Here is a 23,612-nt window from a genome sequence, read left to right on the forward strand (position 1 = left end):
GGCCACGCCCCTTTGAGACACTCTCCAGTTTTCTCATCCCTTAGAGCCCTGCAATAAACCTCCTTCAGAGTTTCAGACACTTACTTTATCGAGGTGACTTAGCAACCCCCTTCACTGCCTTTGGCGCATCTGCATTCAATAAAACCAGCCCTAACAGCACCTATGAAACCTCTCACAGCCTTTCGAGGCCGCACATCTTTCGTGGAGCATGCGAGCTGTCTGCAGCCCCTGACACTGCCGAGCTGGGAGCTCCCGGGGCTACGGAAGGTGGGAGGGTCCACCCCCAGACGCAGCCCCGTCGGTGTCCAATCACAGCATACACCAGCGGGAAGGCAGGTTTAAAGAGAAGGAATGGGGTTTTTCGGGTTTATAGGGAAACAGGAGAGCGGGACCAGCACAGACATAAGGTAGGGATTATTCTTGGGGTGTGATATTGCATTTTAAAATACGTGTGAGCTCGGTGAAGAATGGGGTGCAACTGGAAAGAAAGTAATGTAATATAAGTGCTTTCATCGGAGTAAGAGGAAGATTTTTTTTAATCCGGCTCCGGTGTTGACACACGTGTTTGTAGACGACTGGAGTGGAAGTGCGGCTTATCTGGGAATCGAATTTGGGATGTTAAAGTGCCGGGTGGCTCCGGCGGTGACCTGGTGACCACACTGATTGTAGCTACTGCGCGGCACGTGTGGCTAGTAAAAGTTGTGTTGAAGATAACACAGTCTCCTCCCCTGTTGGAAAATGTTACTTTCTCCAGAGGTCGCTGGATCCGAATTATCCACATTTTTCTTTTGGGTGTGCCACATTCTCTTGAACTGTAGACCGGCATGCGGTGAGGAGCATTACTGGAATTACTTACAGAAAAGTGTGTGTGTTGGGGGTTGTACAAGACACACGGCCAGCTCAGTCGCTTCTAAGCGCTAGATGTAAACCAAGAGGTCAATGTAATGCATGACACCACTAGCCACTCTTACATTTTTTGTTAAGAATGCTTTGCATTGTGGGACTTGTTGCACTTTCCTTTGTGAGTAACGATTTAGAACTCTCGGGATACAAAGTGCTGTTGAATGAAATGCTAGGACTGGCTAAAGGGGGCACTCTCGGACGTTGGGATAAGGGAAACTTCAGGTTCCAGAATGCAATTTGGTATTAGCTAAAAAAAAACGAAGACCCGGAGGGAGGAGTTAGCTGTCACAGAAGGCAGTCCAAATCGATGCGAAAGTCTGTGGAAATATTTTCTTGATGACAATGAGGTAAAATTGGTTAAAACTATCATGAAAAATATTAATGATTGTTAGACTGATGCTAAAAATAACGAGAAATGTGCAATTTCAACATTACTGAATGTGTATAAAACAATGTCATTAAAATAGAAGGTCTGTGCCCCTTCACTTGCATATTTCCCTTAGTTCAGCTACAACTTTCAAGTCCTGCTGTAAGGGTTGCAGTCAGCATCCAGTACACCCCCTCCCCATCTCTCAGTAACCCTTCTGTTTCGTGGTGCTTAGATGTCTGTTCCCTCACACACCTTTCCGGAGGTTCCTCTGTTCGTGCTTGTGCAGCTGCCATTACGTTTTCCTGGTCCAGGCGTGACTAGCTGCTTAACTCAGTTTCTTTTTTTTTTTTTTTTATCCCTTTTGCATTTTGGGACTTCTAGACTATTCCTGGGTGTATAGGGGGCAAAACAACAGTTTAAGTACCAGACTGCAAAGAAAAAAGAATGACCTAGAACAGCTAGTCTTATATGGTCCTGGAAAAGCTGGCCATGCTGTGTTAGTAACCTAAACCCACATATATCCTTGCTGCATTTGGTAATAGGCGTTAGGAGTCACTGCGTGACTTCAGCCAGGTGGCGGCATTGCAAAGAATTCTGTGAGTAGTTTACAGTTTTTTCTAATTTTAATGTTTATTTTTTAACAGTGATTTCAAACAGGGCTTTGAGTGGGATAAACAAATTGGGGGGATCTCAAAGGGGTGTGGCCGATTTCATTAAAGGTGTGGCTTAAAAACATAAAAACTATAAATCTGTGCTTAGCATAGTGTGCTGTCCAACTGGTGTGTTGCTGTTTCTGTCATTGTATCCAGTTATACGGTGCAACAAGTAAAATTACACCTACAACAAGCCAGGGCTATTGGCTTAGTGAATGGTTGTTATTTGCATAAGAAAAAAAATAAAGTAACAACTACGGCTTTGTTGTGTATTTAATATTGAAAATGTTTCAGTTCTGAAATGAGATGACTGTGAAATAACTAAAACGAATCTCTTTTAAGTTAAATCAAAAGCAGTGAAGGGTGGTACTGATGCAGAGTTAAGATTATATATTTTTAGGTTTCGACCTGGCGAGGGGCACGCAGTGCCACTCCCAGATCGAAAACTATTGTCTCTAGTAGGGATGTAGGCACCGCCTCTGCCTCTCATTGGCTAGCTCCATAAATGGAGGCTAGCCATTGGAAGACATCTGCGTCAATCACTTTCTCCCCGTGAAAACGCGATTCGGGGGCGTTTCCGTGTCTTTTTTTAAGTCACGCCCTCTCCTCTTCCCATTGGCTGGAATTTTACCTTCCAGCCAATGGGAAGGGGAGAGCACGCCCCCGAATCCCTACAGGACGCTGTGCTTTCTGAGCAGCGTCTACCGAGGCTTTTAGGTAAGCCTCTGCCCCCCTTTTGTGCCGTTGTTTCTTGTTAATGCTTGTTTTCCAAGCGAGAGACATCGATGCAAAGGCAACTTAATTATTACAAATCAATTAAAAGGTGGGGATGGAGGAGGAGAGAGGCGGATGGCGCCGATATAAGGCCGCGTCCCGGGCGTTTCCAGCCCGTCCCTTCCCCGACCTGCCTTCACCCGCCCTGGCTGCCGTCCTCCACTCGTCCCCCGCGGCCTCCAGCGCCCTTCCTGAGCGCCTGCTCCGTCTCTCGTCGACTCAGGATGAAATGCGTGACCGCTCCGAAGCGGCCGCACCCTCTTGGGATCCGACATCAGGACATCGGACTGCGGGGAAGTTGCGACTTTCGAACAACTTACGTTTGCGGACTTTTGGCTTTTTTCTTCTTTTTTACTGTGGATTTATTCAAGGGTCATTTGCGTTTTTTTACAGGAAAAATGTGGAATGTGTGTTTTTGTGCTGAGGATTGAAATTCTGCGAAAATGATTAATTGCGCCGTTAGTGAGAGGGAAGCCGGGCCCGGCCTTCTAGTCGCCTCGCCGTCTTTCACTCATCCACTTATTTTATTTCCCTGCTTCCGCCCTCCCTTCCTCCCCAAACTCCACTAACGCGCCTTCCTTCTGTGCGCACTCCTCTCTTCTTCCCTCGCTCCCCCTATTTCTCCCGCCGTTCCTAATTTCTATCTTATCTCTCTTCCTTCCCTCCGCCTTCCTTGATTTTTCTTCTTTCCCCCTCTCGCGTCAACCTTTCCTCCACCCTTTCATCCGTTCTCATTGAGTCCCTTGCCCCATGCCCTTCTTCCTCATACCCCCACCCTTTCCTTCTTTTTTTATTTCCCATTTTCCATTCCTCCTTCCTCCCACCTTTCCTATCCGCCACATTCGCTCCTTTTTGCTTTATTTATTCTTTTCACTGTTCAACCCTTCTCCTGTTTGTTCGCACCCCCCTGCACTTTCGTTTTCCTCTTCTTTTCCAAGCCACCCTTTAACACCCCTACTAGTTGTTGATTGCCCTCTGTTTCCTCTTGCTTTTCATTCTTTCCTTTCAGATTCCTTCTGCCCCGTGCCCTCCGTCCTGCCCCCTCGTCCATTCTAATCTCTTTTACTGCCCGCTCCCTCTTCCTTCCGCCGCTTGCTCACACAGTTTCCCCTTTTCGGCGACTCACCCTTTATTTCTTCCTTTTCACCCCCCACCCTCCTCAGTATTCCCAGCCGTCGCATACTTCATTTCCTTAGGGTTCCATTCTTGGCTGATGTCCCCCCTCCCATCCAGTGTCCCCCTTTTCACCAAGCGCTGCCCTCCACCTGCCTTCTCTGCTCCTCCCACTTGTGCCCCCATGCACCGTGGGTCCCACCTTCTTTCCCTGCCTTTAGTCAACACTGAAACACGTCCCTCATAAGCCATACATTTAAACCGACACTGTTTTATTAATACCGTACATCTCAGCTTGCCAGGGACATGACGCGTTTTATTAATTCATCCACAGTACAATGCGGAAAGTAAATGTCTGATTTTCAAAATAATTTATATCTGCGCACTTTGGACGCGTCAATATGAATTACAAAGCAACACAATATTTTGAACAGAGACGTGGGGGTTGTGGGCTGGAGATAGAACAGGACATTTTCTTGTTATGAATACATTTCAACAGAGGGCTAAAGAAGTGTCAATCACGGGTCCTAATGTCACCAACGCTACCCCAGCACTACTGGCCTTTACGAGTTGCTGGCTTGGAATATAATCATCAGATATTACATTTGTAGGTAGTTTTTCAAACTGTATACGTCTACGGTAGCTCGGCATCTGGGGTAACAGCGTCACAAAGGGAGTAAAGTGCGGTTTCTGGCGTTCACTCAAGAAGGAAACAAAAATCATGTGCATCTATCTTAGTAATATACATAGCTGCAGAGCTCCGTGAGCGACTGGTTGAGGCCAGAAATGTTGCAATGTTTACGGTGCTCAGAGCGTGCCCAGTCACCATGGCACTGGCCGCCGCGGCTCCTGGGTGTCCTGATATAGAAGGCTGCAGGAAGTTTACTTTTCCAACATCAGACTGCAGCGCTGGGTCCTGACAGTAGTTCACACGCAGGTTTGGTGCCCACAGCGCCAAGAAATAACTCCCATCATTGTCGTCCGGGGCACGATTGGTGTTTACACCGAGCCTGCACTTCAGGCCGGCAGCCGTATTTGAAGTTTTTTGTTGTGTCCCTTGGGAATTCGCCCGAGATGCTTCTATGGTGTCCCTTCTCTGGTGAAATCTTACCCTCAGAGATGTCTTAAGTATTCCACTCTAGTGAAACCCTACTTAGAGTATTGTGTCTCCTTTAAGTGAGGGATCATCTGCAGTATTGTGTCACTTCGTAATCAGATGCTGCCTCTTGGTTTACCTGTAAGTTCACTGTAGTTACACCCGTTTTACAGTTGTGACTCATAAGAGCTGGACTCTGCTGTCGAGGGACACCCTAAGTGCACCCTCCATGCAAGAGCGACTACTCTTCGTTCTACCCTGGCAGCATAATCCATGGGCAGGTAACAGGCCTTTTTTTAACTGTATACACACAGGCTACTGCAAAGAATACGCAACCACAGGTATCTCCGGATCCTTTGCCTTCATGACTTCTCGGATAGTCACAGAGAGCTTCAGAGCATGTGTGGGGTGGGAGACGGGGGTGGATGGACAGGTTTCACATGAGCCTGGATGGACGAATGGTGAAGCCCATTGGATGTCGAAGATGGTCGTTGGTTTGTATCTTTCATCAGTGTGAAGCCTTCACATGCACTTTTATCCCTATGAAAGATTATCTCTGTAGGTGGGGGAGGTATCCAGCTAGGCTTGTTTGAGGTGGCCACAGCTTCATTGTCAATGTAAGGTCCCTTTTCTTCCAATGCCGTCGCTAGAAGTGATATGTTTCCCCAGTAGCGGCCGGTGGTGGGAGTGCTGCGGGGCGGGGGAAAAGCAGGGTGGGGGGTAGTAAACTATGGCATACGGCTGAACAGAGGGCACCACAGCACTCCCAACACGAGCCACTACTGACGTTATCTGCTTTCCATCTGCAACAACGTGCAGTTGGGACTGGGCTTTCTTATTTTAGATTCCTGCTGGGCACATAACAAATGAACAAATGAAATAATAATTTCTGGTGCTCTTCTCCTCCTCTCTGGTGCTCTCCCCCTCCCCTCTGGCGCTCTTCTCCTCCTCTCTGGCGCTCTTCTCCTCCTCTCTGGCGCTCTTCTCCTCCTCTCTGGCGCTCTTCTCCTCCTCTCTGGTGCTCTTCTCCTCCTCTCTGGTGCTCTCCCCCTCCCCTCTGGCGCTCTTCTCCTCCCCTCTGGCGCTCTTCTCCTCCTCTCTGGCGCTCTTCTCCTCCCCTCTGGCGCTCTTCTCCTCCTCTCTGGTGCTCTTCTCCTCCTCTCTGATGCTCTTCTCCTCCTGTCTGGCGCTCTTCTCCTCCCCTCTGGCTATCTCCTCCTCCCCTCTGGCGCTCTTCTCCTCCTCTCTGGCGCTCTTCTCCTCCTCTCTGGCGCTCTTCTCCTCCCCTATGGTGCTCTCCCCCTCCCCTCTGGTGCTCTTCTCCTCCCCTCTGGCGCTCTTCTCCTCCTCTCTGGCGCTCTTCTCCTCCTCTCTGGCGCTCTTCTCCTCCTCTCTGGCGCTCTTCTCCTCCCCTATGGTGCTCTCCCCCTCCCCTCTGGTGCTCTTCTCCTCCTCTCTGGTGCTCTTCTCCTCCTCTCTGGTGCTCTCCCCCTCCCCTCTGGCGCTCTTCTCCTCCTCTCTGGCGCTCTTCTCCTCCTCTCTGGCGCTCTTCTCCTCCTCTCTGGTGCTCTTCTCCTCCTCTCTGGCGCTCTTCTCCTCCTCTCTGGTGCTCTCCCCCTCCCCTCTGGCGCTCTTCTCCTCCTCTCTGGCGCTCTTCTCCTCCTCTCTGGCGCTCTTCTCCTCCTCTCTGGTGCTCTTCTCCTCCTCTCTGGTGCTCTCCCCCTCCCCTCTGGCGCTGTTCTCCTCCTCTCTGGTGCTCTTCTCCTCCTCTCTGGCGCTCTTCTCCTCCTCTCTGGTGCTCTTCTCCTCCTCTCTGGTGCTCTCCCCCTCCCCTCTGGCGCTCTTCTCCTCCCCTCTGGCGCTCTTCTCCTCCTCTCTGGCGCTCTTCTCCTCCTCTCTGGCGCTCTTCTCCTCCTCTCTGGTGCTCTTCTCCTCCCCTATGGTGCTCTCCCCCTCCCCTCTGGTGCTCTCCTCCTCCCCTCTGGCGCTCTCCTCCTCCCCTCTGGCGCTCTTCTCCTCCTCTCTGGCGCTCTTCTCCTCCTCTCTGGCGCTCTTCTCCTCCTCTCTGGTGCTCTTCTCCTCCTCTCTGGTGCTCTTCTCCTCCTCTCTGGCGCTCTTCTCCTCCTCTCTGGTGCTCTCCCCCTCCCCTCTGGCGCTCTTCTCCTCCCCTCTGGCGCTCTTCTCCTCCCCTCTGGCGCTCTTCTCCTCCTCTCTGGCGCTCTTCTCCTCCTCTCTGGCGCTCTTCTCCTCCTCTCTGGCGCTCTTCTCCTCCTCTCTGGCGCTCTTCTCCTCCTCTCTGGCGCTCTTCTCCTCCTCTCTGGCGCTCTTCTCCTCCTCTCTGGCGCTCTTCTCCTCCTCTCTGGCGCTCTTCTCCTCCTCTCTGGCGCTCTTCTCCTCCTCTCTGGTGCTCTTCTCCTCCTCTCTGGTGCTCTTCTCCTCCTCTCTGGTGCTCTTCTCCTCCTCTCCGGTGCTCTTCTCCTCCTCTCCGGTGCTCTTCTCCTCCTCTCCTGGGTAAGTCTCAGGGGAATCCAGTGCCAACCACTTACTATCTTCTCTTGTACCATCAGTGCCACCTCAGCACTGATATGGTAGTGCCAGGGAAGAGATTCTGTTTGTGTTTTTTGTTACTTCACATTCTTTACGTTTGGTCCAGGATGTCAGTGAGTGATCAGCACACATCTCTTGTTACTTTGGTACCCAGCCCCTCCCGCCTCATGCAACATCAAAACCCAAATCCGGATTCCTATTAGTGAGTCACTGCATGTTCCTTACTTGCTTTATATTTCGATATCAATGTAGTCTCATTGCTTGCTTTGTCTTTTTATTGTCCATTCCCTACAGTTGTTTTATGTGATGTCATCGCCCACTCATGACGGTTGTGATGTGATGTCATTGCCCACTGACTCCTTGATTTATGCGCCATTATTGCCCGATTCCTAATTGTTTTATGCGGCATCATTGCCAGTTCCACACGTACTTGCATGTTATCATTGCCCACCCTACCACACGTTTAATTTGATGTTATTGCCCCCTCGCTGCTTGTTTATATTTTATTATTTCCGACCCCTAATTGTTGTATACACTACCATTGCCTACTCCTCGTCTTTGTTTTATGAGCTGTCGGGCCCTTGGCCCAAATATAGATTGTCATTGAAAACAATGGGGTAGACCCAATAAGTCAAAGGACCTGGGTAGTAGTATATATAAAACAAGCATTTACAATGCAACGGTTTCGCCTTTGGAAAAGTTTGAGCTATTGGCATTGTAAATGACAACATTTGTATTTATGTGTTGGTTTTGAAAACAGATAAATAAATGGCATTGTCATTTACATTGCAAATAGCTTTAACGTTTCCAAAGGCGAAACCGTTGCATTGTAAATGCTTGTTTATTTTCCCCCTGAGGGTGAGGCCAAAAATGGTGAGCCCGATAGGGACCCGTCCCAGCAGCTGCTTTTTAGAACCCTGTGCTGAGCACCGGCTGGACCCGGCCCAGTTAAAGCCCTGATTGCAAACATTTGAAGAAATGAGCAAACAAACTGCAAAATATCTAAGATCTGAAACGAAGTTATTCGACAGGGATCTAAAACATCTGGTTTTCACAGAACTATCTGGGCCACCTATTAGGAATATCCCTACATATGATAATGGGCCCACTAGACAATTATGCACACAAACCACCAAAGTCTTTTTTACGGCCGCGGGAAGGTTCAGACTGTATACCCATGCAGTACTTTGTCTCACTGCCCATGCATGAAAGGTCACATTCTGACTAAGGTAGCAGGGCCAGTCACATAACTGTAGACCTTGTCACTGTGTAAGCTGTTGCATTTTAAGACAAGCTTAAATTGTGGGCCTTTTATAATGTATTATTTTAAGAAAGTGTGAGAAAGTGGCATTGTTTGGTACACGCCACTTTAAAAGTGTGATGTAGTAACCTTTTCTGCATATCTTGCAGATTTTATTTTAAAAAATGCAGCACAAATGGATCAGAAGTTGCTAAAAAATAAACATTCCCCATGCACACTTTAATAAGATTAATGGGTACTTTGAATTTTTTGACTGGAGCGGGAGACCTCAAGTCTGGGTCCCACCACCATCCCACTCAACCGAAACAATGTCTGGTCTCAGTCTTTCAATTTACTGTGGGTACAGGTGGTGCAGCCCTACACCAAGATCTGCTCTATTGTGATAGTCGGAAAGGCAAGATGGCCTGGCTCTAAATATCCCTGGATCAGCGCGACAGCGGGTGTGGCCACACTTGACAATTGTGGCCACCCTATCTGTCTCCACCCCTCGCAAGAGTTTCGCGAGGCGGGAAGCTAGCAGTGGGCCCATTGTGGTACCCACAGCTCGCTCCTCTACTCAGGCTAAAGAGTCGCGAGGACATGGGAGTGGCCAACTACCACGGGTGCCCGAGGACCTAACCAGGTGCATACCTTATGGGAGTGCACTCTGTTCATTGCTGAATGTATGTATTAATTTGGTATTAATGAGTTGAAACCATTACCCAGGATGGGCTGGAGAATGGATTTTATCAATAGCATTACAGAAATCTTGGCATATTTAAATGTAATTTGGAGGAACCAATGATTGCTTCTTTGGCACACAAACGTTTGCTTCATTATCCATTCAAATTCATGTTACACCACTGAGTTTATTATACCATGGGAGTTAGAATGGACAGTGTTTAATAAAATGTGTTCGTGTTCTTGAACCTTTATTTGTTAGTAAATACTATTTTCAAAAGGAACTCATGAATGTGCATGCATTTCTTTTCTAAGAAACCTTTTAATATTTTGCAATTTTTGGGATCTCTATAGAGGAGACATCCACTTAATGTGCAGCATGAGTTGACTTTTCTTGCCACATAATGAATCGGTCCTGCCACATAAATGTATCCTCTGCTTCTGCAAAATTCCAGTGACCCGAGTATTAGCGCACTATGGCAAACAAGCACCTGCTTGGCTTTGGGCACCAAAGCAGGACTTGAAACTACTGGAGATGTTTATTGCTATTAATAGAATTACCCAGGTCACTAGCTCCACTGCTTCAGCTTCTTCACCTGGGAATTGTGGGATTTGCGCTTTATTTTTTGAAGTCACCTGGCTGTCTCTCTTGGTTGCACCAAGGTATCTCTCAACCAGGACTACTTGCGCCCTTGGGTTGTGAGCAAGGCTTCGCGCATAGCCATCAGTGTGAACTAAATAACTTCCAGGCGCTTCTTTATGGATGTAGTGTTTGCTCAAGGCCCTTGTTTGAGAAACTAACTTTGCATATGTAGTGTTTCCTACTAACCAATTTATTCCTAGGCGCTCATTACGGGTCAATAATACCCACCTGTGTTGTACCAATGTTGTCAATCTTGGGGAAATGATAGCCTGATGAATTGGGGCGAGTGACTGCATGATCTGCGTTTTATCGACCAGGGAGGACGATGGGCTGGTGCACCACCCTGAAGAGCAGGGGGCGGAGCTTGGTCAGAGAGATGTTTGAGCTTCAGACTTTTTAACAATCAGGCTGGCATTTAAAGTTAAAAAATTTACAACAAGGAGGGTGCGTGATAGTGGCTTAAGGGGCAGCGACAAGGGAGAGGAATGCAGATGTGTAAGGGTACTAAGTAAGAGAAACCACATGATTTTGTAAAAATAACTAAAAAAAAAAGTTTGTGTGCGTTTGTCCGTAAAAATCTAGGGTGAAATCCAACCTCACCATACCCGACTAAAAACACTTGTAACCCAACTAACGATCAGAAAATATATTTATCAGGGGGTAACGCCCTTGCTTCAGAAACTTATCTCGTCATTTCCTATCCTAGTAAACAGCAACCTGGAGCATATTTCATGTTGACACTATTAAAAAGGTACGTTCATATGTATATGGAATGTAGTTAAGTCCTCTTTTACGGATTTGTTCGGAATTCGGCTAATAACCGATACATGAGATGCTATCATGCTACCATTTAATTACTTAATAGGTCTCTGACTGGGGAAAGGACCATGCCCGCTCGTGGGGGAGGCACACCAAAGAAAATTATTACCTTTCTGATTATCTGGTGCTTAACATGCGAGTGAGACCGGACCCCCCCCCCCCCCCCCCCTTGCCCCCCAGAGGGCGATTTGCTGTAATGCATAATTGGAGCATCGTTATATAAGGCTGGCACAAACACCGCGCTTTACCATTACACCAGCCAGAGGCCGACCCTGCCTGGAATGAAAACAGAAGGAGAAATTAGCCTTCCGGGGGCAAAACAAATCAGGCATGTGCCGACCCCCCCCAGCGTGAACCCCCAGCTGACCACTCCAGGGGGGGCTTGGTAAAGGAATAATCGGCTACAGTTTGATATTTAACCACTTAATTTATGGAAATTGCAGTCTGTTCGTCATATTCTAGACTGTAAGTTACGAGTATCCGAATACCAAGTCGCCTGGATAATTTCCGCCTGGCAGGGCACAGTCTGGGAGGTCTGCCGTAGGTTTCGGTGGGGGCGATGCTTTGTATTAGCGAACAAAAAATATAAGCGCAAGTTTGGACAAAGAACTCGTTCTAAATGTTATACCAGAGTCCAGCCTCCCCTGCGAAAGAGGGAGACGGTGACTGTTGTTTAATGTAATAGTAAACTCGTCACTGGATTCTGTCTCCTCGTATGAATGGGGCCGAGGCCTTACATTCCTCGTTCAGCTGAAAAGCTGTGGCGCTCAATTTATAGCCAGAGGGCTAATGGGCTACTGTGCCCCGCAGCTCCCCGTGTCCCGCCATGACTGACGGCCAGGCAGGCAGCCCTGTGCTTTTCTAGTTTCTAGCATTAACCATGCTCAAACTCGCAGCCACCAAAACGTGAAACTACAAGTCCCAGCCTGCATGGAACTGCTATGCTGCCTGAAACATAAGAATGGCTGAAAGGAGGTTACAGATGTCAACCGACCCACCAGCTCTCTGTTCTCTTAAGTGCTCTCAATGCCCTCGCTTTTGTTAAAGAGCAAGTATCTGAAAAGGAAAAAAACTGTCAAAACGCGTTTATGAATATAAAATAAGCAAAGCTGTATTTGCTTTCAGCCCTGGTCAGAAATGTAGAGTCCATCTGCCAAGAGTCTGGTCTTGTCCAAGTTGTGATGCCCTATATATATGTTTGAAAAATACATTCTCTTCTATTATGTCAGGGGTAGTAAGTGCTACATAAATGGAATTACAATACAATACAATATTGGCTAACTGGTTAATGACACACAGTTGTGGAATGCAATCCACACAGAAGTAATTACACTTCAAAGGATAACGATAAACCTATCAGGAAAGCATATATACAGTGATGACACTGGAGGGGCCATGCTTGCCTCTTGACCTCAATTTCAAGGTGTATTTGAAGCAAAGGCCATCTTAAATGCACATTGCCCCTGCTCCCCTGAAGGATGCGCCTTAGTTACATATTGCAGAAGCCATAATTTCAAGCATACGCAACTCTTATCTATTCTCGCAAACTAGCGTTCTGGGAGGATGTAGGCTGCCAAATAACCAATTATTTCTCAGTTCTTTTAAGGTTCACGGTCACAAACCATACATAGCTTAGATAAGGCAGCCTTGCGTGTTGCTGCACCTGTGTTAGATAATCAATTTAGCGAGACAAGAGCTTAACATTTTATCTTTTAAGTGGCCATTTTCACAGAAACGTATGCATGTCTTCTGAGAACCAGTCCCAAGGCACCATTCAAAATGGAGGCTCTATTGTTAATGTTTGGACAACAGTTCAAGTCTATATGTCTAATTTGTCTGGCTTGCACACTTTAAATCATTTCTCCGGGTTCAGACAATCCCAATTCAGAGTTCATCCCACATTACAACATGCCAGTGGAATTATGATCAACTGATATTCTAAAACCATTGACCTCTTTGTGGAAGGTCTGGATCAAATAAATGTATATATATATTTTTTTTACTGTGGAATAAATACATATGCTGGGGAAGCTGGTACGAGTCTCGGCAACGACGCTCAACATCCAAGGATTCTTGGCAAATCACTTATTCTCCCTGTGCCTAACAAAAAAATGAATGTGTTCTTCTGTAACAAAACTGATGCTCTTGTTAAGCGCTCTGATATCTGATGTCTCGGCTCTAGTTCGCGCTATATAAAACTCTTTATAAAAAAAAAAAAAAAAAAAATTAAAAAAAATTCTGCCATTGGACGTGGCTATTCAGTTCCACCGTGTATGATTCTTTCTTCCCTAATGTACTTTATTTCACAAGATCCATTCAATAATTTCTTTTCTTTTCTCATTATTCCACATTCTTGCAGTTAATTAAAAACATGCAATGTTGAATTTCACATTGAATCCCTTTAGCTGTACAGTGTTTTATATATGCGTCCTCCATATTTCTGATGTTAATTGTTTCACTGAGTCCTGATAGTCTGAAATTTGGTTTGTGTTACCTTTGAACAAAATGACTTGCTACTGTTGTTTTTATAACATGGTGACAGTGTACACAATGGAAACAGCTATTTCCCCCCATTTTGTAACACTTGTTGACGAGGTGTGATTTCTCAAGTATGTTTCCATCACCTGATTTCGTAAGTAATTTCCTCACTGATCCATACGAGCTCGAATATTGTCGAATTATGATGTAGAATAAATGAGTTTTCAGTTATTTATTTGATCCTGCTGCTTGTTGTAGAATAGCTTGAAACAAATGTGGTCTCTCATGTTTACTGTGTGAGAAATGTGTCCAGTCCTTTTCTTGACCCATTCGTTCTTTTACTTTCTCCTTTATAAACCAGGGACTACAGGTCCCAGAATGCAAAAAAAAAAATTGCAAAGCCAATGCTCCTTCAAAAGTAATTCATGGATCAAACAACCAAAAGGAATTACTTACCAGGCCCTTAAACAATAAAAAACATCCACCCACCGACAACCCAAACCAGCAAATTAAGGCAAGTAAAAAGCGACATTAACAGAACACTCAGCAGACTCCAGAAAAAAGGCCCAACAGCAGCTTAGAGATGAAGCTGAGGAAGCTAAAAACCAGCAAGAATAAGATCTTGTGGCGAATAAAACGGGAAACCACAGAAAAAACATGGGATAAATTGCTTTATGACGCAAAAACTAACAACAGCACAATATTCTGGCTTGCAGTAAACAAAATAGAGAATCCTAAGGCCCCTGGAATCAATTCTCACATTACTGAGAAGGCCTGGGTAAAACACTTAGTGCACCACTTTGATAAAGAAGCTGAAGGAACAAAACAAGACACTGTGGTCCGGCAGCTACGCCCGGAGGCCCCAAAGCTTCTAGTAGAGGAGACCAACTTCCCAGGCACAATAAAACAGATTAAGATAAGAATCGTGAAAGGCAGGAAAGAGAGGGCCCCTGGGCCAAACGGAATTCCCCCAATTCTTTATAAGCAGGACCCAAATTACTGGGCAGAGCAATGCACCCCCTCTTCATGAATATCTGGGTGGCAGAACGAATCCCCAACTCTTGCAAGGGATCAATCATTGCCCCGATTTACAAAAAAGGCAATAGGAGTGAAGCCAAGACCTACAGGTTCATCGCTCTAATAGATCTAGACACCAAATACGTTGCGGGCCTTTTATTGGAAGAACTTACCAAATGGGCATCAATGAAAAGCCTAATCCCCATTAACCAGACAGGCTTTCAAAAATGCACAGGGACAACGACAAACATTCTTGCTTTCTCTCTTTTAATATATGCCACCCAAAAAAATAAAAAAAACACTATTTGTCTATTTTGTTGATTATTCGTCCGCATTTGACAGTATAGATAGAGTAAAACTCTGGGCTAATTTATCAGGCTGGGATATAGACCCTAAACTCTTGAATCTATTAATTTTACTCCACACAGAGACAAGGATTCAAATAAAGCTGGGGACAGGCAATTGTCTATCCAGGGAAATACCAACTACAAAGGGGCTGAAGCAGGGTTGCATCCTTGCCCCGACCCTGTTCAACCTCTTCATGTCAGACCTCTCAGCAGAACTTGGTAATTGCAACCATCACGCCCCAAACCTAGGGGGCCTTCCACTGTCTAATCTTCTGTACGCGGACGACTTAATACTAATAAGCCTAACCCCTGTAGGCCTTCAACATCTTATAAACACGACGAGCGACTTTCCGAAAGGAACAGGTTAAGCATAAATCTAAAAAAATCAAAGGTGATGATATTAAATCAAAAATGCAAAAAACAACAACTTCAGTGGTTTCTACGGGACCACAAGATGGAGGTCATCAAAGAATATAAATACCTGGGTATAACCTTCGACAGGAAAGGAACGTTTGTGCAACAAAAAACGGCGATCAGAAATAGAGGGATATCTCTGGCCGTCGCATTACAGAGCATCAAGCACAAAAAAACGGGCCCAAACTGAATCCCTTTGCTAGAAGTATTACAAGCAAGATTCCTACCATCGATAACTTACTGCAGTGAATGCATGAGAGGGAGAGACGAGACCACCTCAGATAAGGTGGTGTCCAAAACAATGCGAATACTATTCAACCGCCCACAGTACACTTCGCCAGCGCAACTAAGACTTGAGTTCGGCCTCCACAAATAACAAATAGCACACAAGGGTGCCTACGCTAAATGTTGGCATAAAATAAAGGGAGCTGAGACAGGCACCTTGAACTCGCATCTATGGAAAGAGCTAGAAAGGAATAAAGACTGCCTAGCAGTGGTCTATCTCCAGGCCGCTATAAACTCTCTCGCACTACAAGATCTCTGGGAAGCGAATGGGACTCACAAATGTTTCAAGCAGCTCGTAAACAAAACAGTGAAGGCACTATTCCTGGAAGAAGATATATCCACACTTACCAGGAGGGCCCATGGGTGGTTCGTGATCCAGAGCTTTACCAGGTCTCTACCACAAGCATACCTGGGAACAGGGTTTTCACAGGCTGTAGAGGAATCCTTCTTGCAGATGAGGATGGGAGTTATACCAGCAAAAGAACATCTCCCCCCATGGACACGCTCAGAAACCACCACAAACTGTAGACTTTGCAGTGACCTAAAAGAGGATGTTTTGCATTTACTGTGTAGCTGCAAAGGTCTAGAAAATGAGCGACGGTTACTACTAAAACAACTCTGGAACCAAAGACACCTGCGAACTCGCCGACAAGCATTAATAGCATGCTTTGTAGGAGATATTCAATTAGCTTGCAGACTGGTGCGTTTCATGAAAATTTCAAACATCGTGCTAAATCCTCCTGCCAGTACATGAACTGACTAAAAACGCAAACACCCGAAAATTAAACCCCGGAATTGTAACCTTTATCTGTTATACAGTCTTCTTGCCAGATTCGTTTGCAAACTTTTAGGATAACTGGAAACTCCTGGCTTTTAATTTTTTAATCTAGGAACTTTTAAAGATATTTTACAATTTTCACTTGCAGTAAAAAATACTAACATAAAAGTAAAAAAAATCGTAATTTTTCGATGGTTTTCTAACTAATGTAATTGTAATGAAATTAGTTGTTCTTATGTGCTTTGCAAAGGTGCTTTCTTCTGTATTTCTTAGCTCAATTGCAAAGATTTTTATCAATCATGCAATAAAGAATTTCTTCTTTCGCCTTGGGAAGCAGGTGCAATGGTTATTTTTTTTATTGCGAGCATATAACACAAAAAATCCTTCCTTCAATCAGCTAAAGGTGTGTGCCATATTCTTGCAACAAAAAATGTAAATGTAAAAAAATATTCGCCATTTTAGCTGTTTTACTAGAGTTTTTTCAAATAATAGGCCTTTTGCCTAACATGCATTTTATTATTATTATTTGTGGAGGTGGTGACCAGAATAAATCAGCATCTAACCAAGCACTCAAATCTCAGGCAACTACAGTGTTACAGTGTCTCTTAAACACTTAATAAGCATTGGCAAAGCCAATGGGTCTGGTGCTGGCCATCTGCCTTTTGAATTTGGCAGTTATTGATTTCCTCTGTCACCTTATTGTTGGTAAGGCAGCTGGGTCATCTTCAATCTAAAAAAAATGAATAAATGGCTAAGGCCAAAAATATTTTTTTGAATTCCAAAAAGCCCATATCACTATACTGGTCCCTAATGCTGAACGGGACTACTTTGTGTGTGGATGTGCTCCTTGTGAAATGAAAGCATGTTATAAGACACAGTGAACTCAGGCAGTGACTGAAGTGTGCCACCCCACTACCCCATGATGTTGGCTGCAGTAGATGGAAGAAAAATGTGAATGATACTAAAACTAACTAACAGTTGACGTCTGGCTGAAAGCCCCTATACGTAACTATGTTCTACACATGATTGTAGTAAAAGCAAAAGGTCTTGCTTAACACCAAACCTAAAAAAGCAAATCTTGCTGGCATTGGCTGCTAATCTCTTGCCTTAGCTTATGCTTTTTTTGTGGTAATATTTTCACAAAGTTTTCTTACCAATAGAGAGGTTTGCAAAGAAAGACAGAAAGAATTGCAAAGAGAGACAGTGTTGCAAAGAGTCATAAAGTTGCATAAATAGATAAGGAAGCTGAAATAAACGGCAGAACTAAAATTTGTTATATAATAGATAAATGTCTATATAGGCAGGACCTATTAGAGCATTGAATGCAAACCAGACATCCATGCAGGCAGGGCATACAGACTACATTTGTTTACAAATATAACTGTAGTCCTCAATTAAAATATTAAAATAAATACCAGTGTCACATTCTGGAGTGCAGCTAGAAATGCACTTCATTGCGTGCGAGCTAAAAAAATTGCAACTTCATGAAGAACAGTTTCAAATGGACACAATTTGGTATACTGTGAGATAGCAGAAGCCAGATAAATAAAAACAAGCATTGGCAAAGCCATTGTTTCACCTATTCGAGATCTAGTGACTTTGTCAAAGGTTTTTTACATGTTGCACAGCAGCACAAGTGGCAGTGCAACATGGCTAAAAGAAAAAAAGTGCGTCATTGCGCCTTTTCCCCTTGTCAGCCATCTTGCACAGCATCTGTGCAGCATGTCAAAAATATAAAAAAAAGAGATCTGGCAGGTTGTGAGGGGCAAGAAACATGAAGGCAGGAGTGTGACATTACTGCCTAAAGCAGGAGGAGAGTGGAAGGATTAAAGCAGGGTTCTCCAAAGTTGGTCATGGAGGGTCGGGTCCATGCCATATTTTTAAGATAATTACCTTTTATCTAAATGGTGATATGCCAAAACTGTGGAATGTATCCAGCTCTCCAGGACTGACTTTGGAGAACTCTGGATTTAAAGAAACAACAAGCGAAGGGTGGGGGCAGTGGGAAATCCACTGCCCACGCAAATATCGCCTGGCAGCTTGTTCTGATTTTTTATTTTTTATTTTTTTTTTTTTTAACCCTCCTCGGGCACAACAGTTGCTGCTCTGCTTGACCTCAGTTGCCGGGAAGAAATATAAGGTATTAACTTTTTACTGAAGTGGGCTGGACCATGCCCCTGTAAAGTTTTAAATACCAGACACACAAGCTTGAATACTGCTCGTTTCCTGATGACTAGCAAGTGGATCAGGCGCAGGAGAGGTTCGGAAGGTGATCAAAAGGGCCGATTGAGGGCCAGGCGAGCCGCTGTATTATGCACGACCTGAAGCCTAGAGAGCAGATCTTTCCTAATCCCTTCCAACAGGGAATTACCATAGTCTAGCCTACTTACTAGTAGTGCCTGTGTGAGAGAGCTTCTAGCTGAGAGAGGGAGCCAGGGAAAGATCTTTCTGAGCATCCGCATCAGGCCAAAACAGGTGCCCAAGATGTTTTTCATGTGTTCTTCCATGGAGAGTTTGTCATCCCCAATGACACTTAAGTTTTTCACCCATTGTTTTGGGGTGGGGAGTTCACCCAACTCAAGAGGCCACCAATCAGTAGACCAAAGCTCCTCCCCTTTGCCGAACAGCAGAATCTCGGTTATGCACGTGTTCAACTGCAAAAAATTAGCCATCATCCAAGCCACCGTCTTCAGAATACACTTTTTAAAACTTTCCCTGGTAGCCCCGGGATCTGCGTCAATGGTAACTATCAGTTGAGTATCGTCCACGTACGAAACAGTGTCAAATCCACAAGATCTAATAATGGAGGCCAGAGAAGACACATAGATGTTGAATAAAGTGGGGCTTAAAATGGAACCCTGTTGGACCCCTTTGTCTACAGCCAAAATCTGAGAAGTAAACTATTCAAGTTGGACTCGCTGTGTTATACCAGCAAGGAAACTTTCAAACCATTTAAGTGCTCTTCCGCTGACACCAATCACTCGTAACCTACGCACTAGGATTTGATCAGAAATGGTGTCAAACTCTGCTGACCGGTCGAGAAGGATCAGCATAGATGGTGTCCCCTCGTCTAGGGCCAATTTGATCATATTTGTTACTTCGGTTAGTGCAGATTCGGTACTGTGCGACACACGGAAGCCTACCTGGGAGGGGTCAAGTAGATTATTCAGCTCAAGATATTCTGTTAACTGCTTAAGATATTCAGTTAACTGCTTATTAACTAGGGCATCCATAACTTTTGAGAACAAAAGGAGAAGATATATAGGTCCTATAATTTTCAAGATCCAGGGGATTGGCCAAGGCTTTTTAAAACATTGGTCTTATTTCAGCCAATTTCCATTTCAGGGGAAGGTGGCTGTGATTCGAGATAGGTTTCGGACTTCAGTGATGGGAACTGCAAGGGCAGAGGCCAAAGCCGAGATGATGAAAGGAGGGGCCAGGTCAAGAGAGGAACCAGATTTTAGGTGCACCAGTAAAGACTGGACTTGCTCCGAAGTAATGGACTTAAACGTCTCCAATGAGAAAGGGATGGAATCATTGTGGTTATGTAATGCCACACTAAGTTCCGCCTGTGTGCTAAAATAGTTATAGATTTTTATCAATCTTTAGCCTAAAATGGTTTGCCAGATCATCACAAAACTGTTGGGTCCGCGGGCTGGACGAATTATTAGCCCTCGGCTTGGTGAAATCTTTCAGAATTTTAAACAGTTCTTTAGAAGAATTCTTAGCTTCAGTAATTCTGGCCCCCAAGTTCGATCTTCTAGCAATGTTACATTTTTTAAAGTATGACCAAAGAGCCGTTCTATAAGCTAGTTTGTCAGCCTCCTGTTTTGATTTTCTCCATTTCCTCTCCCATTTCCCGCAAGCAGCTTTTTCTTTCTTGTATTCAAATCTATTTTATTTTAAACACAGCGATAAGCCTACAACCTCGTATCGAGGCCGGCCGCGTGAGATGCAGTTCTTTGAGTGTGGCGCCAGAGCGGCCGGGAGAACAAACATTAACACAGCGCCTTGCCTACAACCCTCTCAGGAGGGCCGGCCGCACGGCTAGCAGATGCAGTGTCGAAGCGTTTGCGGCAGGCAGGAGGTTATCCGCTTTAGAAAGTAGGATATGTAAAGGGCAGATGGCCCGTCTGTCTCTAACTGCCCAACGGGGCGTAACCGTCTCTAAGAGAAACAAGTGCCATAGTGGCAAGTAGGAAGAAAGAGAGTAGGAAAGACAGAGAATCCTAAGTGGGGACAGGGAGGGGGGGGGAGCAGAATGTCAGGTACAGGCGGTATGGTGGAGGGCAGCTGGTGCGGGGGCACGTGTGACTGTGGTCGCAGTTGTGTTGCGTATGGAGGTCAAGGGTGCAGCCTGGCCGGGTCTCTAGGGACAAGCGCGTCTTCGAAGAGGTGCACAGTGCGGAGCCTAGTGGGCATGTATCGCGCATATTCTATAGAGCAGAGGTGTCGCACTAAAGGTTCCCATACCGCCTTGAAGCGCATAGCCTGCGCCTGCAGCCGCGCTGTTAGGAGCTCCATCGCAAGGACCTGCCAAAGGCGCACAAACCATGAAGCTATAGGTGGCGCCTCCATTCGCTTCCAGTACAATGCAATGAGCTGCTTGGCGGCACCCAGCATTTGGAGCGTGAGGATCCAATCGCCGCGGGTAAGCGCCTTGAGCGCGGCAGGGCGTATGCCAAGCAGGATCGTGTTCACTTCTTCGGGCAGAGGGAACCCCAGCACCCCCATGATGTGGCTAAGCACCTCCTTCCAGAAAACAGCAAGGGTCGGACACGTCCACCAGATATGCACCATGTCACCAGTCGCAGATTTACACCTCCAGCACATCGGGGAAGCATTGGGGAACATCTGACTAAGGCGAAGAGGGGTGTAGTACCATTGTGTGAGTAGCTTGTAGGCATTTTCCCTCTGTGGGATGCTGCGATATACCTTGGGTATATCCCGCCATAATCTGCTCCACTGGGAGGGGCCAATGTCTGTGCCCGATGTTAAATGCCATTTCCTCTGATAGGGATGCGCTGGAGCCAATGTAGGGTGCTGCAGTATGCCATAGATTTGGGAGATCAGCCTCTTCAGGCCCCCGAGAGAGCGCGCCAGCTTCTCAAAGGGCGTGTATGCCCGAGTAGCTGCTTGGTACATTTCATTGCTGGTAGTCCAGTGGTGTAGCTGTATATGTTGAAGGCTAGCCTGTGGCGGCACTCGGAATTCCTCCCTGCAGTCTTTCCAAGTTTTAGGCATGCCCTCAAGGAAAAGATCCCCAGCTACTCTACAGTCCCCTTGAGTCCATTTATCAAACGCCCGAGTCCGGTGGGCCGGGGGGAACTGCGGGTTCCCAGCTATCGGGGTGTGCGGGGACGGAAACGAGGTCAAACCTCTTGTCACTGCTATGCTATCCCAGATATCTAGCACGTTCTCGTGGGGATTGCAAGGTACGCACTTCTGGATCGTGCCGCCCGCGGGAGCCAGGGCAGGTCCCATATGGTACGGCCCGTGACCGCTCGGTCCATATGAAACCAGTGTTTATCACTTTCGCGTGCACCCCATTCCACCACGAAGCGGAGATGTGCCGCCCAGTAGTAATGCACCAAGTTGGGGCACGCCAGGCCCCCTCTGTCTCTCGGCTCCATGAGGACCTTTTGTGAGAACCGGGGGCGCTTCCCTCCCCAGATAAAGGATGTGATCTCGCGTTGGAGGCTCCGAATACAGTGCAGGGGAATAGGGGTGGGCAGGCATTGGAACACATATAGGATGCGAGGGAGGATCGACATCTTGACTGCGTTGAGGCACCCCAGCCAGGATATCATCAGAGGTTTCCACTTCCGAAGATCCTCCAGCACTGCTTTGCGGCATTCCGTCCAGTTCACCGAAGACCAGGAGTCCAAATGCGGAGTAAGGGCGAGGCCCAAATACCTAATGTGGCTCTCCGCCCATTGATAGGGCACAGCCTCTTTTAGGTAGAGGACATCCTCAGTAGACACAGTGAGCTTGAGCGCCCAAGACTTAGTATGATTTATTTTGAGGCCCGACGCCCGTTCGTAGAGGCAGAGGACGTCGTGGACTGCCGGCAGAGATGTCCGAGGGTGTGTGAGAGTGAGGATCAGGTCGTCCGCGAAGAGCGCCACCTTATTGACCCTCCCCCCGAGGGCTATGCCGTGTATTCTGGGGTCCCGTCTGATCCGTGCCGCTAGGGGTTCTACTGCCAGGGCAAACAGGAGTGGCGAGAGCGGACACCCCTGCCTCGTGCCTCGGTGGATCGCCAGAGGTGGTGTTAGCTGGCCATTTACCCTGATCCTGGCTTGTGGTCCCAGATATGGGGCCATGGCGCGCGCTATCATTTTGGGGCCAAGGCCCATCTTCCGGAGGACCTCCTGTAAGAAGGACCAGTCCACCCGGTCGAAAGCCTTCTCTGCATCGAGCGAGAGAAGGCACGCGGGGATATCCCAGTGTCGCGCCTTGCCCACCAGGTGGGCCAGCCTGCGCACGTTGTCGGCCCCCTGTCGGTCTCGGATGAACCCCACTTGGTCCGGATTCACCAACCCCGGCATGTATGGGTCTAGTCGTTTGGCCAGGATCTTGGTGTAAATCTTCAGGTCGGTGTTTAAGAGGGCAATAGGCCGATAGGAGGCACATAGCGCAGGGTCTTTCCCTGGCTTTGCTATTAGCGCGATCTCCGCCATTCCCATGTTGGGGGACGGCCCCACCACGTCCGAGAAGGAGCTGTATAGTCTCAGCAGCTGAGGGCGAAGCTGGGTTTGGAAGACTCGGTAGAAGGATAACGGCAAGCCGTCAGGTCCCGGGGTTTTCCCCACGGGAAGGTCTTTGAGAGCCAAAGAAATCTCGTCTTCTAGAATGGGCTCTTCCAACTCCGCTGTTTGGGGTGGCGACAGGGGGGTCCCCTCAAAGCCAGCGAGGACGGACGCCCGCGCCTCCGCCGATGTAGGTTCCTCCGCGTACAGGGAAGTATAGTAGGCCACAAAGGCGTCCTGTTTGGCTCGCTCAGTGACAGCACATGTGCCATCATGATGCCGTATAGTAGCGATATGAGCTCTGGCTGCCCGTGCCCTCAGCCGTCAGCAGTCTCCCCACTTTATCCCCCCCTTCGTAGTATTTTTGTTTCAACGCAAGAAGGGAATGCTCGGCCTTATTAGTGCGTATGAGGCGAAGCTGTCCCCTGAGATTGGCCAGCTTCCTTCTGGATGCCAGCGAGGGCCGCTCTCTGTCCTGTGCCTCCGCCTGCTTGATCTCACTTGCCAACTCAGCCTCCAGCTTGTACGCCGCTCTTCTCCTCGCAATCGCCAGGGAGGTGATGTGCCCCCGTATGGTGGCCTTAAAGGCATCCCACACCACCTGAAATGGTGTCTCCGGAATGTCATTGAGGGCGAAGTACGAGTCTATGGCTTCCCGAATGCTGTCAACGTCTTCCGGGTCCCGAAGGATGCTCGGCGGAA

At 47.0% G+C, this 23,612-nt stretch overlaps 1 protein-coding gene across 3 annotated transcripts in view; it reads left to right on the forward strand.

Moving 5' to 3' along the window:
* Positions 1-208: 208 nt before the first annotated feature.
* The window catches only part of LOC144781670 (G-protein coupled receptor 4-like), a 390,377-nt gene continuing 366,973 nt past the window's right edge, over positions 209-23,612 (forward strand). For all 3 annotated transcript variants that reach the window (XM_078660644.1, XM_078660643.1, XM_078660645.1), the window contains exon 1: positions 209-407. The gene's annotated coding sequence lies outside the window, so the exon portion shown is untranslated. The remainder of the gene's footprint in view (positions 408-23,612) is intronic.

Source organism: Lissotriton helveticus, chromosome 9, assembly GCF_964261635.1.
Source record: "Lissotriton helveticus chromosome 9, aLisHel1.1, whole genome shotgun sequence".
Classification (NCBI taxonomy): Eukaryota; Metazoa; Chordata; class Amphibia; order Caudata; family Salamandridae; genus Lissotriton; species Lissotriton helveticus.